The 15,807-nt window shown below is 43.9% G+C and overlaps 1 long non-coding RNA gene and 1 other non-coding gene across 2 annotated transcripts; both read right to left on the bottom strand.

Annotated features, from left to right (window-relative positions):
- Positions 1 to 312: 312 nt before the first annotated feature.
- LOC129641309 (uncharacterized) lies at positions 313 to 1,734 on the bottom strand. The gene is made up of 2 exons (XR_008709298.1): positions 1,654 to 1,734; positions 313 to 617 (listed from the first exon to the last, which is right to left on the bottom strand). It is a non-coding gene; the product is annotated as an uncharacterized LOC129641309 (long non-coding RNA).
- A 6,885-nt stretch (positions 1,735 to 8,619) lies between these two features.
- Positions 8,620 to 8,726, bottom strand: LOC129642500 (U6 spliceosomal RNA). Its single transcript, XR_008709769.1, has one exon. It is a non-coding gene; the product is annotated as a U6 spliceosomal RNA (small nuclear RNA).
- Between the last annotated feature and the right edge of the window lie 7,081 nt (positions 8,727 to 15,807).

The raw sequence follows: 15,807 nt of genomic DNA, 5'->3' as shown, positions 1-15,807 counted from the left end.
GGAAAAAGAGCCACAGATTGGATATGAGAACACTGGAGCTTGTGTCTAGATCTGCCACCCTGGCTGTGTGACCTCAGGCTGGTGGCACCAGCAAGGGAGGGACCTATTCAGCAAGCTGTGAAGAACAAGGCAGGAGTGAAGGATCCAGTGGTTAAGACTTCACCTTCCAGTGCAGGGGGTGTGGGTTCTATCCCTGATTGGGGAGCTAGGATCTCACGTGTTTCCCAGCCAAAAAACCAGAGCATGAAACAGAAGCAATATTGTAACAAGTTCCATAAAGACTTTAAAAATGGTCCACATCAAGAAAAAAAATCTTAAAAAAAATGTTATTTATTTTATTTTTGGTTCTGCTGGGTCTTCGTTGCTGAGCAAGGGCCTTCTCCTGTTGTAGCAAGCGGGCACTACTCTTCCTTGTGGTGCCTGGGCTTCTTACTGCGGTGGCTTCTCTTGCTGTGGAGCCCAGGCTCTAGGTGGGCAGTCTCCGTAGTTGTGGCACACGAGTTTTGCTGCCCTGCGAGGCATGTGGAATCTTCCCAGACTGGGGATCAAACTTGTGTCTCCTGCTTTGGCAGGCAGATTCTTATCCACTGTACCACCAGGGAAGTCCAAGAAAAAATCTTAAAAAAAAAAAAAAAGAATGAAGGACCACCACTTGGCTCACCGCTGAGCCTCCCTGTGGACACACCTCCTCCTTCCCACGCCAGCCCTTCCCTCTGGTGATCTCTGCATTTGTCCAGTAGGCAAGGAGGAAGACAAGGGAGAAAGAACTGGACCTAGAAGTGCGAAGCCAGACAGCCACTGGGTGGCCATTTCTATGTGCTTTTTTGAAGTAAAGAAGATTTAATGAAGGCTTCTCTGGTAGCTCAGCTGGTAAATAATTTGCCTACAATGCAGGAGACCCCAGTTGGATTCCTAGATCAAGGAGAACCCCTGGAGAAGAGATAGACTACCCACTACAGTAAAAGCCAGCCTAGATGGGTGAGTGTCAGGAGACTAAACTGCTATGTGGTTGCCTTGGCAACCAAAGTTGATAGTGATAAAACCTCAGAGCCACAACACGAGAAGCTGCAACCCACAACCTGCGTGCAGGTTGGAACAGTCAAGCAGTGTCCTGGGTGTTCGGGTGGGAACGTCTGGGAAGGAGCTGGGTGATTTCCCTGGATATGAGGAGCTGGGGGTGCTGAGCAGCCAGTCACCAGTACAGCAAAGAAATAACCGCACTTGCCAGCCCCGGCCCGTGCTCCAAGGGGCAGGTCACCTCACTCTGGAGTACTGGGGACCGACAGAGTTTTGTCTGTCTTGCCTGACCCATTCAGGTGTGTAGGCAAGAGTTTCAACTTGCCTAAAAGCAGAATTCCTGCCTAAAAGTGGGTCAGATGCCCTCGTGGGCTTGCTGTGTCACAAGGACCCGGGGCAATCCACACTCTTTTGGTTGTCCCCTTCCCCCACCCTCCCCACCCCTCCTCCCATTTTCTTCCTCAGAATTCCACCCCCCTCTGTCTCCCACCCTGGAAACTCGTCATCTCTTCGGCAGCTCTCCTCACTGCCTACTTTATAACTAAAAAAAAAAAAAATGCTCCGTAACATGGAAATAGGGAATCATCTATAATCACAACCAATTAATACAACAAGTTTTGGGTAGTGCTGGCTTACCTTATCCCCATAATTATCATTTAGATGTCGGTTCACAGAGCAGATGAGCCTTAATCACCAGGGTGGGAAGCTCCTTTCAGATCTGTCTCCACCCACATCTGACATCAGTTCTGCTGTTTTATTCCAAAGCAAAAAGATCCTGCCTAGGCTGAATTCTGAGTTGGCTGTGCATGAGTGAAATCAATCAAGACTCTGCTATGTACTTTGAGGCCTTCCCTGGTGGCTCGGTGGTAAAGAATCTGCCTGTCAATGCAGGAGACACAGGTTCAATCCCTGGGTTGGGAAGATCCCCTGGAGAAGGAAATGAATGGCAACCCACTTCAGTGTTCTTGCTTGGAAAATCCCATGGACAGAGGAGCTGGACACACGAGTGACAACGCAGGCAAAGTAAGATGCAACTTACAACATCAGTGTAAGAATTTAATCTAATTTAAGAATTTAATTTAATTTATTTGAAGAGTTTACTTATCAGAAATGATAAAGCAATAGATGCAACTGAAAGTTAACAATTAGAAAACAGCTGATTCCATAATAGGATAGCCACTATCTTGACAGCTTGCTAAGTAGCCATTGCAAGTGAGAGTCATAAAGACAATGTTGCAACATGAAAACCACTCCGGCTGCATTATGTGAAAAAGCAGAACTAGAAATTTCATGTACCCTTAGGATTGTTAGAACAACGCCTGGCAACCAGGAAGCACTCACTAAATGGTTTTTGTTGTTCAGTCGCTAAGCCATGTCTGACTCTTTTGCGACCCCACGGACTGTAGCTTGTCAGGTGTCTATCTGTCCATGGAATTCTCCAGGCAAGGATACTGGAATGGGTTACCATTTCCTCCTCCAGGGGATATTTCCCGAACCAGGGATCAAACCTGAGTCTCCTGCATTGGCAGGTGGATTCTTTACCACTGAGCCATCTGGGAAACCTCCACTATAATGGTAGATACTGTTAATAGGTTGTAACGGTGTCAAAGCGTGTATGCTCCTGGAAGAGACCACGAAAGGAACACACAAAGTATAACTGATTTTTGGGCTGAAGGAGTGTGATTTTTTTCCACGCTACAAATGACATTCCCAAATAAAAATTTGATAATAAAAAGCCAACATTTCAATTTAAAATGGAATTGAAAAATTTTTTTAAAAAGAATAGAGAAATGGACAGAGGATATGGACAGATGGTTCTCACAATGAAAAAACAAATGATTCAAACAAATGAAAAAGTGTTCAGTCTGCCTAGAATAAGAGAAACATACATGATAATCAGCCTGACATACCCTTTTGAATTTATCAGATCAGCACCATCCAAAGAATTTGAAAACACTGTGTCGCAAGAGTAGAGGGAAACAGGTGCTCTGGTACCTTGTTTATGAGATTGTAAGATGACACAGTTTAGGCTAGCAATTTGGCTATATTTAGTAAAATTCTAAGTGGTTGCACCCTTGAGCCACTACTGCTTCCAGGAATTTATCCTATGCTCTATGTACACTTTTGCCAAATAACATGAAAAATCTATATATTGCAGCATGGATCTAATATCAACTGATTAGAACCAGTCTAAATGTCCACTAATAGCGGATTTGTTTAAATAGTCCGTACAAAGGAGCACTCTATAACCTTTAAAAGGCAGGGGTGTGGTTGGGCAGCAGCTAAGGGTATTCAAATGAACAGGGTTAGAGCCTCCCTGGTGGCTCAGATGGTAAAATGAACAGGGTTCACTGTGAATTATGAAGCGATGGAACAAGGTGTAGAATGGTGTGTTCAGTGTGTTCCCTTCGTGTGAATAAGGAAAGCATGTTAATCACACACAGACTGGCTCCATAAAGATGCCCAGAAATCTCCGCAATGGTACCTGGGCTGGGGTGGGACAGAGTCCCTTAGAATGGGACTGACTTTGCAGCATATACTTTTTTGGTAACTTTTTTAAATTTTGTAGCTTTTGTACATATAACCAATCCAAAAACTAAAGTAACACCATGTTAATTTTTAAATGTTGTCAGTATTCTTTTTTTAAAAAATCATGATCCACGAGAAGTTTTCTTAATCCAGGCTTGCAGAGATCACCTGGTTTGGTAGAATAGAAATGAGGGGGTTTTGAGCTCCCTTTTCTGGTTCAGCTTCTGACTCAAAGGGTCTGGGTGAACAGTTTCATTCTGACTCTTCCTTTCTCATCAGCACAGCAGGGGAATCGGCTTCAGTAATCAATCAATTCCCTTTCACTCTATGAGTACCTTTGAAAATATCTTACTGTTTACAAATAAGAAAATATCATTCACAATCATTTGTGAAAGCAAACATTCTATTAAAGTAAAATTTACAGGAAAGCACACAAATGGTAAGTGTCCAGCTAGGTGAATAGAGCAAACTTACACAGGTAATCATGGAGCTGGAGAAGACTCTTGAGAGTCCCTTGGAAACCAAGGAGATCAAACCAGTCAATAATAAAGGAAATCAACCCTGAATACTCATTGGAAGGACTGATGCAGAAGCCAAATCTCCAATACTTTGGCCACCTGATGCGAAGAGCTGACTCATTGGAAAAGACCCCGATGCTGGGAAGGATTGAGGCCGGAGGAGAAGGGAGCGACAGAAGGTGAAATGGTTGAATGGCATCATCAACTCAATGGACATGAGTCTGGGTAAACTCCGGGAGTTGGTGATGGACAGGGGAACCTGGTGTGTTGTAGTCCATGGGGTCGCTGTCAGACACGACTGAGCAACTGAACAACAGCAACAAGCCAGGTAACAACCTACTTCTGTATGGACCACAGAACATCACTGACACCCCCAGAAACCCTGCCCAGTCACCACCAGTTGCCAGGGCTACTGTCCTCCCCACCCCATAGGTTCGTTTTGCCAGGGACAATTAAAAGCAAATCACCCCACCAGCCCAAACAACTGTTTCCATGTTTGCACTTTTCCTTTCAGTCTTTTCAAGACCTGAGCAAGTGGGGCAGATCGCCAGAAGGTCCTGTCAACGACCCATGTGTGTTTCCACACCTGCCGGTTTTTGCTGTGAGGAGTCTAATGGCAAATAATGGTTAACGCTCTTCTCCTCTCCGCGGCCTATTACAATGTTCAAGAGAAAATGCCATTACAGACATTTCTAGACAAATCACACAGAAGCAAAGTAAACACGTGGATGAATGGTCTGGAATGCACTCTCATCAGATAATGGAAAAATCCAGGCTGTCTTCTGGTGCCCTGCACTAACATCGCCTGGGGCGTGTGTCCGAGTCCCCTGGGTGGTGGTCTCCCTGCCTCTGCCCGGGGCGGGGAGCATATGTTTGGGCGCATTTGTGGAATCCGCAGGATTAGCTGACTTCCTGTGTGTCCTGGGGTTCGCCCACCAGGACGCAGGCAAGATGCACAGGGCCTCTGGCTGGAAGAAGCGTGTAGCCTCCCCAGACGTCCACTCTGCTTCCCCGTGTGCAGGGTCTGTGGTGTCGGAAGACCTCAGTGGATTCAAGGAAAGTTTGCCCAGCAAGCCTATAAAGCCGCCACCCTGGGCTTGAATGGAATGGCTTGGGGGAGGGGGTAAGGGGGAGTGTTCCTGAGCCTCCGCCTGCGCCCACAGCCCCACCCCCACCCCTGGCAGCCGCTCCGCAGATCGCTCTGGCTGGCTTGTGCCATCAGTGATTTATGGGCCTCGGGGCCCAGCTGTTGGCCGTGCACGCGGCAGCTGCTCAAGGTTAAGGGGGCCTTACTGAGGGACTCGCGTCACAGGATGGCTTCGGTGCAGTTGTTCCCTCCCGGGGTCAAGGTGGTGATCATGTTGCGGTCTGGGAGCCAATACCGGAGAAGGAGAGGCGACAGTCCCTCCACCCCGCAGGCAGGCACACATCCACCCCTCACCCAGCTCCAGCTAAGGCCCAGCCTCTACCCTTGGTCTCAGTCTTTTCCGTGGCCCACTGATGCCAGGCTAGCAGAGCTGAGTGGTTGTCTGGGAGCAGGGAGTCCTCTCCTTTAGGAACATCGTTCGTGGGAGTTGCTCCCGGTTGACCCTGACTGTCACCCAGCCTGGGCGTGCATCAGGGCAGGGGCTGAGAGCAGAAGGGAACAACCAGCTCTTCGTGAAGTCCATACCGTGTCCGGGCCCCTTGCCAAATGCTTTCCTTGCATTTTCTCATCTATCTCCTGCAACAAGCCAGTACGGTGGTTTTGACTCAGATGTCCCTGAACCTTCTGAAAACTGAGGTTCAAAGAAGTGAAGGAAATGGGCCAAGATCACACAGCTAGCTAGCTGCCTGTCTCTGGACCCAGAGCTTTTAACAACTAAAGTGCTATGTGTCAGGTGGTCTGCAGAGGGTACAGTATTTCATCCCCTCATCAACTCTAAAAGGCCAGCAGTACTAGCCCCATAAAATTAAAAGATGCTTGCTCTTTGGAAGGAAAGCTATGACAAACCTAGACAGCGTATTAAAAGGCAGTTTGTCGACACACGTCTGTCTAGTCTAAGCTCTGGTTTTTCCAGGAGTCATGTACGGTTGTGAGAGTTGGTTCGTAAAGAAGGCTGAGCGCCGAAGAATTGATGCTTTCGGACTGTGGTGCTGGAGAAGACTCTTGAGAGTCCCTCAGACAGCAAAGAGATCAAACCAGTCAATCCTAAAGGAAATCAACTTTGAATATACATTGGAAAGACTGATGCTGAGGCTGAAGCTCCAATACTTTGGCCACTTGATGCAAAGAGCCAACTCACTGGAAAACATGCTGGGAAAGATTAAGAGGAGGAGAAGAGGGAGACTGAGGATGAGATGGTTAGAGAGTATCACTGACTCAATGCACATGAATTTGAACGAACTCCAGGAGATAGTGGAGGACAGAGTTGCCTGGAGTGCTACAGTCCATGGGGGACACAAAGAGTTGAATGTGATTTAGCAACTGAACAGCAACTAGCCCCATCCGGGAGCTGAGGAAGCAGGTCTGCTGTCTTTCTAAGGTCACGTGGGCAGTGAGCAGCCAGACTGAAACTGCCCTAGTGCCCTTCTTCCTACCCCTTCACCTAACTCCATCCTCTACTGCTTCAGGGGGGCTTCAGAGGGGCCCACCACAGACTTTTTGCCAAAGAGGGCAGAGTCTGGGGTTAGCCCTATATCCTGCTTGCTCTTTCCTGCCTACTCAGCTGCGTGGGACATACTCGGCCCTTGTCCCTTCACAAAACACTCCTCTCCCTTGGCCCACATCACATGGGTATCTCCCACCCCATTGTCTGCTCCTATTTGGCCTTCTTTCCTGAACTCCCCTCCTCTCCTCTTTTCCAGGGAGGAAAGGTCGCAGGACTTGATCCCAAATCTTCTTACCCGCCTACTCATCTCTCCAGTCAGATCTCTCCCGTCCCCATCTGTGGCCCAGTAACTTTCAATTTATTTCTCCTGCTCCAGCCTCTCCTCTCAGGAGTCATGCCTGATTGCTTTCTTGCATTTTTTGAACTGTATTGAGATATAATTCACACACCATACCATTTGTTCACTTAGAGTGTACAATTCTATGAATTTCAATATATCCATGGAGTCGTGCAACCATCATCATATAGTCAATTTTAGAACATTTTTATCACCCCCTAAAGAAACCCCATACCCATTAACAGTCACTCCCCACTTCCCCTCAACTTCAGTAGGCCCTAGAAACTAATCTTATTTCTGTCTCTATGAATTTGCTTATTTCTGCACATTTCATAAAATGGGATCATTCATACAGGGAATTCCTTGGATGTCCAGTGGCTAGAACGCCACGCTTTCATTGCCAAGGACCTGGGTTCAATCCCTGGTTGGGGAACTAAAATCCTGCAAGCCAGTGGGGCAGCCAAAAAAAAAAAAAATGGGATCATGCAATATGTGACGTTCTGTGACTATAATGGTTATGTTTTATGCTTTCAAGTTTTATCCATGTTGTAGTATGCATCAGTACCTCCTTTTTAAAAGCCAAGTAATATTTCACTGTGTGGGTGTATTGTATTTTCTCTATCCGTTCATCCAGTGGTGGCCATTCATGTTGTCTCCACTATGTTTAACTTTTTGAAGAACCGCTTAGCTGTTTGCCACAGAACCACATTATTTTACATTTCTACCAGCAGTGTATGAGGATTCCAAGTCCTCCACATCCTCGCCAACACATGTCATTGTCTAATGACAATAGCCATCCTAGTAGAAGGACTATGCACTGGACTGGCTGATGTTCCCTGTGAAGGACAGGGAGCCCAGGCGTGCTGCAGTTCATGGCACCACAAAGGGTGGGACACGACTTAGTGACTGAACAAGAACAAACCTAGCGGATGGGAAGTGGTATCTTGTTATGGTTTTGATTTGCATTTCCCTGATGGCTAATGATGTTGAAAATGTTCTCATGTATTTATTGTTGATTTATACATCTTTAGAGAAGTTATTTGTCCTTTTATTATTGAGTTGTAAGTCCTCTTTACATATTCTGGATGAGAGTATCTTTTCACTTTCTTGATAGTTTTCCATAATGGCTGCACCAATTTATATCTCCACTAACGATGTAGGCGGCTTCCCTTTTCTCCACACCCTCTCCAGCTTATATGTATATTTTTAAAATAATGGCCATTCAGACCAGTCTCACTCTGGCACCTTATTGTAGTTTTGATTTGCATTTCTCTAATAATTAAAAATATGTGGGCGTCCCTGATGGCTCAGTGGTAAACAATCCACCTACCAATGCCGGAGACACGAGTGTCATCCCTGATCCAGGGAGATCCCACATGTTTGGAGCTACTAAGCCTGTGGGCCACAAGTATTGAACCTGTGCTCTAGAGTCCAGGAGCTGAAACTACTGAGCCCTCTAGCTGCAGATACTGAAGCCTGAGTGTCCTAGAGACCGTGCTTCGCAACTAGAGGACCCACTGCATTGAGAAGCCCTCACACTGCAGTTGGAGAGTAGTACTTGCTCCCCGCAACTAGAGAAAAGCCTGAGCAGCAACAAAGACCCAGAACAGCCAAAGATAAATAAATAAATAATCTGGAATGCTTCATGAATTTGTGTGTCATCCTTGCACTGGGGCCATGCAAATATTCTCTGTATCATTCCAATTTTAGTATATGTGCTGCTAAAGTGAGCACCTGGATGAACTTTTTTTCCTTGCCTGATTACCCTATCTAGAATCTCCAAAACAATGTTAAATAGAAGTGATGATAGTGGACATTCTTGTCTTGTTCTTGATCTTAGGGGTATATCATGCAGTTCAGTTCAGTCACTCAGTTGTGTCCAACTCTTTGCGACCCTATGGACTGCAGCACACCAGGCCTCCCTGTCCATCACCAACTCCCAGAGCTCGCTCAAACTCATGTTCATCAAGTTGGTGATGCCATCCAACCATCTTATTCTCTGTCATCCCTTTCTCCCACCTTCAATCTTTCCCAGCATCAGGGTCTTTTCCAATGAGTCAGCTCTTCGCATCAGGTGGCCAAAGTATTGGAGCTTCAGCTTCAGCATCAGTCCTTCCAATCAATATTCAGGACTGATTTCCTTTAGGATGGACTGGTTTGATCTCCTTGCTGTCCAAGGGACTCTCAAGAGTTTTCTCCAACACCAGTTCAAAAGCATCAATTCTTTGGTGCTCAGCTTTCTTTACGGTCCAACTCTCACATCCATATTGGAAAAACCATAGCTTTGACTAGACAGACCTTTGTCAGCAAAGTAATGTCTCTGCTTTTTAATACACTGTCGAGGTTGATCATAGCTTTTCTTCCAAGGAAAGAAAAGCTTTTCTTCCGTCTTTTAATTTCATGGCTGTAGTCACCATCTGCAGTAATCGAACAGTATATCATTCAGTCTTTCACAATTAAGTTTGTAGTTAATTATGATGGGTTTTTTATAGATTATCTTTGTTAGGTTGTAAGAATTACTGTCCATTCTTAGTTTGTTGAGTATTTTTATTATTAAACTGTTGGATTTTGTCAGATGCTTTTTTCTGTATCTATTGAGATGATCATATGGTTTTTGTCATTTATTTTATCCATGTGCTATATTACATTAATTAATTTTCAAATCCCCAAGACCATCTTCAAGGTCAAGAAGACTCACAGGATTCAGTATGTAGTCATACTCACAGCTAAGTTTTATTATAGTGGAAGGATACAGCACGAAATCAGCAAAGAGAAACAGCACGTGGGGCAAAGTCCAGAGGAAACCAATACAAGCTTTCAGCGTGCTCTTCAAGTGGAAACACACCTAACACCTCCAACAAGTCCTGACAATGCGTGAGATGTTGTTTACCACAGAAACTCGTTTGAAATTCAGCGTCCAAGGTTTTTAATAAAGACCAGTCATTTAGGCATCCTTTGCCTAGCATGGACCAAAATTCCAGACTCTTAGAAGGAAAGGAGGTATTAGTTAGCGTAAACCACATTATTTGTATACATAGTATAGGCACCATGAACTGCACTTACCAGTCCTGAAATCCCCATTTCCAGATGCCAGCCAAGGGCCCACCTTGCAAACCAGCATTTCTAAGGATAGCAGTCTTAAATTCCATGTGTTTACTCCTTTCTGCACAAGATATTAAACCAACCTTGTATTTCTGGAATAAATCCCACTTGATCATGGTGTATAATCCTGTTACATATTTTTTATTTTTATTTACTTATTTATTGAAATATAGTTGATTTACAATATTATGCTAATTTCTGCTGTACAGAAAGTGATTCCGTTATACACATATATTCATTCTTTCCTTTTCATATACTTTTGGGTTCATTTTGCTAGTATTTTGTTCAGGATTTTTGTGTCTAAATTTGTGAGGGTTATTGATCTGTAGGTTTCTTTTCTTGTGATGTCTTTGCCTAGTTTTGATATCAGAGTAATACTGGCCTCATGCAACGATTGGGAAGTTTTCTTTCCTGTTTTTGGAAGAGTTGACCCTTCTAATCTTTGGAAGATTGATGTATTCATTTCCTTTTGCTGCTGTAACATGTTATCACAAACTTAGTGGCTTAAATTGACAACTGTATTCTTCTACAATTCTGGAGATTGAACATCCAAAAATCAAAAAGTGAGGGACTTCCCTGGCAGTCCAATGGTTAAGACTTCCTACTTCCAATGTCATGGGTTTGACCCCTGGTCAGGGAACTAAGATCCCACACGCTGCAAGGTATGGCCAAAGAGAACGAATTTTTTTAAAAAGGTCCAAAAATTGAGGTGTAAGGGGACTGCTTCCTTCTGGAGGCTCCAGGAAAGAATCTTTTTTTTTTTTTCCTTGCACAAATGTTCACACATTACTTTCTTTTTATTTATTTATTTTTGGCCTTGCTGAGGCTTTGTTGCTGCATTGGAGCTTGCTTTAGCTGTAGCAAGCGGGGGCTACTCTTCGCTGAGGTGCACGGACTTCTCATTGCAGTGGCTTCTCGTTGCAGAGCATGGCCTCTACGTGCATGGGTTTCAGTAGTTTGGCACATGGGCTTAGTTCCTCTGCAGCATGTGGGATCTTCCTGGACCAGGGATCAAACCCATGTCCCCCGCATGGCAGGTGGATTCTTATCCACTGCACCACCACGGAAGCCCTCCAGGACAGAATCTTTCTGGTTCTTGCCTTTTCCAGCTTCTAGAAGCTGCTCATGGCTCTTTTCTCCATCATCACAGCCAGTTGAGTAGTAGCTTCTTTTCCAGACTCTTCTTCCCTCTGCTTCCTTTTTGACATGGCATCCTAACCCTGACTCTTCCATCATCCCTCTTATAAGGACCTTTCTAATTACATCGGGCCTACTCAGAAAATCTGGGATCATCTCCCTATCTCCAGATTCTTGGCTGAAACCCATCTGTAAAATTCCTTTTGTCATATAAATTAACATTCACAGGTTCTTTGAATTGTGACAGACAAGGGAATCTTTGGGGAGCCTTTATTCCGCCTACCATAATTCTTCTTTGAATGTTTAGTCGAATTTGCCAGTGAAGCTATCTGAGACTGAACTTTTCTTTGTGGGACATTTAAAATTATTAATTGGATGTCTTTATTTACAATAGGCCTATTCACATTTTCAGCTTTTCCTTCTTTTTTTTTTTTTTAAGTCACATCTGACTCTTTGTGACCCCATGGACTGTACAGTTCATGGAATTCTCTAGGCCAGAATACTGGAGTGGGTAGCCTTTCACTTCTCCAGGGCATCTTCCCAACCAGGAATGTAACCCAGGTCTCCTGCATTTCAGGAGGATTCTTTACCAACTGAGCCACAAAGGAAGCCCAGGTTCTTCTTTTTTGAAATAACTTTATTTATTTTTGGTTGGCTGTGCTGGGTTTTGTTGCTTCACGGGCTTTCTCTTGTTGTGGCAAGCAGGGGCTACTCTTTGTTCCAGCGCGTGAGCTTCTTACCGTGGCAGCTTCTCCTGTTGCAGAGCATGGGCTCCAGGGCACAGACTCTATGGTTGTGGCACATAGGCTTAATTGCCCCGAGGCACGTGGGATCCTCCCCGACGAGGGATCAAACTCGTGTCTTCTGCACTGGCAGGCAGCTTCTTTACCACTGAGCCACTAGGGAAGTCCTCAGCTTCTTCTTCAGGGAGTTTCAATCGTCGTGCTTTTCTAGAATTTGCCCATTTGATCTAAATTATCTAATTTGTTGCAGTGCAGTTGCTCATAGTATTCTCCAGCTTTATGGATGTATAATTTACAAATGAAATTGTATACATTAAAGGCGTACAACACGATGATTTAACCTATGTATACTTTGTGAAATGACTACCACAGTCAAGTTAATTAACACATCCATTATCTCAGATAGTTACTTTTTTTGCATGTGTGTGGTGAGGATGAAAAAAAAAATTAAAACTTCTGGTTACTCAGTCATGTATGACTCTTTGCAACCTCATGGACTGTAGCCCACCAGCTCCTCTGCCCCTGGAATTCTCCAGGCGGGAATACTGGAATGGACAGCCATTCCCTTCTCCAAGGGATCTTCCCGACCCAGGGGTCGAACCTGGGTCTCCTGAATTACAGGCAGATTCTTTACCATCTGAGCCATGAGGGAAGTCCAATGTCTATTCTCTTAGCAAATTTCAAGTACACAGCATAATATTGGGCAGAGTTTCATTCTGTGCATTAGATCCCCAGGACTTATTCATCTTATAACTGCAGATTAGTACCCTTTGAGCAGCACCTTCCCATATGGTATCCTCTTATAATCCTTCCTATTTCTTAAGTTTAGTTTAATGTCCCTTCTTTTAGTTGTGATTTTAGAAATTTTAATTTTCTTTTTCTCTGATCAGTCTAGCTAAAAGTGTATCACTTTTGTTGATCTTTTCAAAAAACTTTGGGTTTTATTGATGTTCACTGTTGCTTTTCTGCTCTTTAGTTCATTTGTTTTCTGCTCTAGTGTTTATTATTTCCTTCCTTCTCCTTCTTTTGGGTTTTATTTGCTCTTTTTTTTTCTAGTTCCTTAGGGCGGAAGTTTAAGGACTTGATTTAAGATCTTTCTTTGTATTAAAACTAGGCATTTACAGTTATAAATTGTGCCCTGAGCCCTGCTTCAGCTACATGTTGTGTAGGGGTTAAGGTCATAAGATCAGGACCCACTCCCTAGGTTGGAATTCAGCTCTGCAACTTATTAACCGCTTGGCCTTAGGCAATAGCCTCATCTGTAAAATGATATAATATGATAGCAACTGCCTCATAGAATTGTTGTAAGGATTCTATATATATTAATACACTTAAAGGACATAAAACAATGCCCAGAAAATAGAAAGCACTTAATAAGTATAGCTAATATTATGTATTTAACAACTATGCATTGAATCACCACTATGTAGCAGGTTTGGTTGTCATGAGAATGATAAACAAGACTAAGGCGCCACTCTCCTGACCCTTATGTTCCAGTTGGAAGAGACAGACAGTAAATTAATTAATTAGTTAATAATAATTTTTAGTAAATTAATTAATTAATGTGCTAGAGATAAGCCGAGGAACTCTTTTAGATTGGGAAAAGTGGGTTAGGGAAAGCTATATCCAAATGACATTTGTCAGGGACAGAATATGCCAAGCTGAGGAAAGGGCTCATGTAGAAGTCCCACAACAGGAATAAGAGCGGAATGTTTGAGACCCCCTCAGGAAGGCCGGAGGCGGGTAGAGGAAGAGTGGTTTCAGAAAAGGTCAATCTGGGACTTTAAATGACTTCATGGGATTCCAGAGTCTGGCTGTTCCATAGTATTTTTGAATTTTGTGTTGAAGTTATAGTTGGTTTATAATGTCAGGCTTAATTTCTGCTGTACAGTAAAATGACTCAGTTATATGTGTATATATTCTTTTCATATTCATTTGCATTACGGTTTACCACAAGATATTGAATATAGGTCCCTGTATCTAGGACCTTGTTTATCCATCCTATATATAACAGTTTGCATCTGCCAATCCCAAACTTCCAGTCCTTCCCTCCCCTCACCCCCTTGACAGCCACAAGCCCATTCTCTGTATCTGTAAGTCTGCTTCTGTGTCATGGATATGCTCCTTTGCGTTGTATTTTAGATTCTACACAGAAGTGATATCATACGGTATTTGTCTTTCTCTTCCTGACTTTTAAAATGTTCTCTTCCCAATGGTTGTTTCCCAATTTGTTGCTCTTACAACAATGCAGCACACAGGTTCGTCTCTGCCTTCAGCAAGTTTCTAAGATAGATTCCAAAGGTAAAACGATTGGGTTGTATTACTTTTTAATTGGAAACAATGTTATTTTAAAAAATGAATAAATGAGGGACCATACAATGGGGAGTGGGACCCTCTAGGGGCACCACAGCACATTCTGGAAGATTCTCATGTGCTGAGAAGTTAAGCCTTCAGGTAGCAAAGAGCTACTGAATAATAAATTGTTGTTGATCACTTATTAAGTTTATTATGCACCTGGCACTCTGCTTCTTTACATGCAAATTCATATTTCATCCTTGTAAAAAATACTCTGCTACAATACTATTGGTCTCCATCATTTTACAGCCAAGGAAACTGAGACGAGGTTAAAATAACTTGGCAGAAAAAGTGGTGCAGCTCATAGGCAGGGTAGTCTGGATTTGAATCTAGGAATCTTGATTCCACTTCTAAGTTTAAGCACTATGTCTGATGGTTGAAGAGTTGGGAATGGGTCAAAGGCAGACCAAAGTGAAGGTGTCTTCTAGCTATGTGAGAACAGCTCTGAGAGTTTTGAAAGAAATCAATGGTTAAAAAAAAAATGAAATACTTGGTTACCACTCATGACTGAAGCGACTTAGCAGCAGCAGCAGCATGATGCCTTGAATCTACAAGTGAATCCTATTAGTTGCCTTATAATGAACATGCTCTCTCCTTTTTTTCCCATTGTAATATCACTAAAAGGGCACACAGTCACCAGCATGAAAATAACATCTCTCAGGACTTCCCTGGTAATACAGTGCATGGCAATCTACCTGCCAATTCAAGGAACACCAGTTAAATCCCTGGTCCAGGAAGACCCCACATGCTGTAGGGCAACTAAGCTCGTGCACCACAACTACTGAGCCCACGCTCTAGAGCCTGTGAGCTGCAACCACGGAAGTCCACATGCCTAGAACCTAGAACTCTACAAACAGGGAAGCTACCACAATGAGAAGCTCATGCCCCGCAGCAGGGAGTCGTCTGCACTTGCCGCAACTGGAGAAAGCCCGAAAGCAACAACGAAGATCCAGTGCAACCAAAAATACTAAATAAATAAAATTACAAAAAATAAATAAATAACATCTCTCACCCTCCTTGCACTAGATGTGACCATGTATCTAAACTCTTGCTGGTGAGCTATAAGTAGAAGTGTTATATGACAGCTTCTAAGAACAGAAAATAAAACACTACTGGGGCTCCCTTTGCCTGCTCCTCCATCTTTCCACAAACTTCTGCCTCGTCTGAAGATATTGAATTGGTGCTGAGGTAGGAGACAGCAGGCCTCTGGACCTGACACCTGGTGTTTGTCAAGTAGAGTAAAACCGAGACTTTGGTCTCACCCAGGCATTCCAAGGACAAAGCTGTGGCAAAAGCTGAGCTCTGCTAAAGAGATCAGGTGCCCACGCCTGAGGTCAAGAAAGACTTCCCTGTCTGCACATGCACAGGAAGGCTTCTTGAGGGTCAAAAAGGGAGGGGGCCCCACCCCATAATAAATGTGGACATGCACCCATAGGCCTCTGCAGTGGGATCCATCTTAGCAAAAAGTTGTGCATGCA

The sequence above is a fragment of the Bubalus kerabau genome, chromosome 1 (genome assembly GCF_029407905.1).
Source record: "Bubalus kerabau isolate K-KA32 ecotype Philippines breed swamp buffalo chromosome 1, PCC_UOA_SB_1v2, whole genome shotgun sequence".
Lineage (NCBI taxonomy): Eukaryota > Metazoa > Chordata > Mammalia > Artiodactyla > Bovidae > Bubalus > Bubalus kerabau.
Note: the sequence above shows the minus strand (reverse complement) of the source record. Positions and strands in the feature narration are given on the sequence as shown.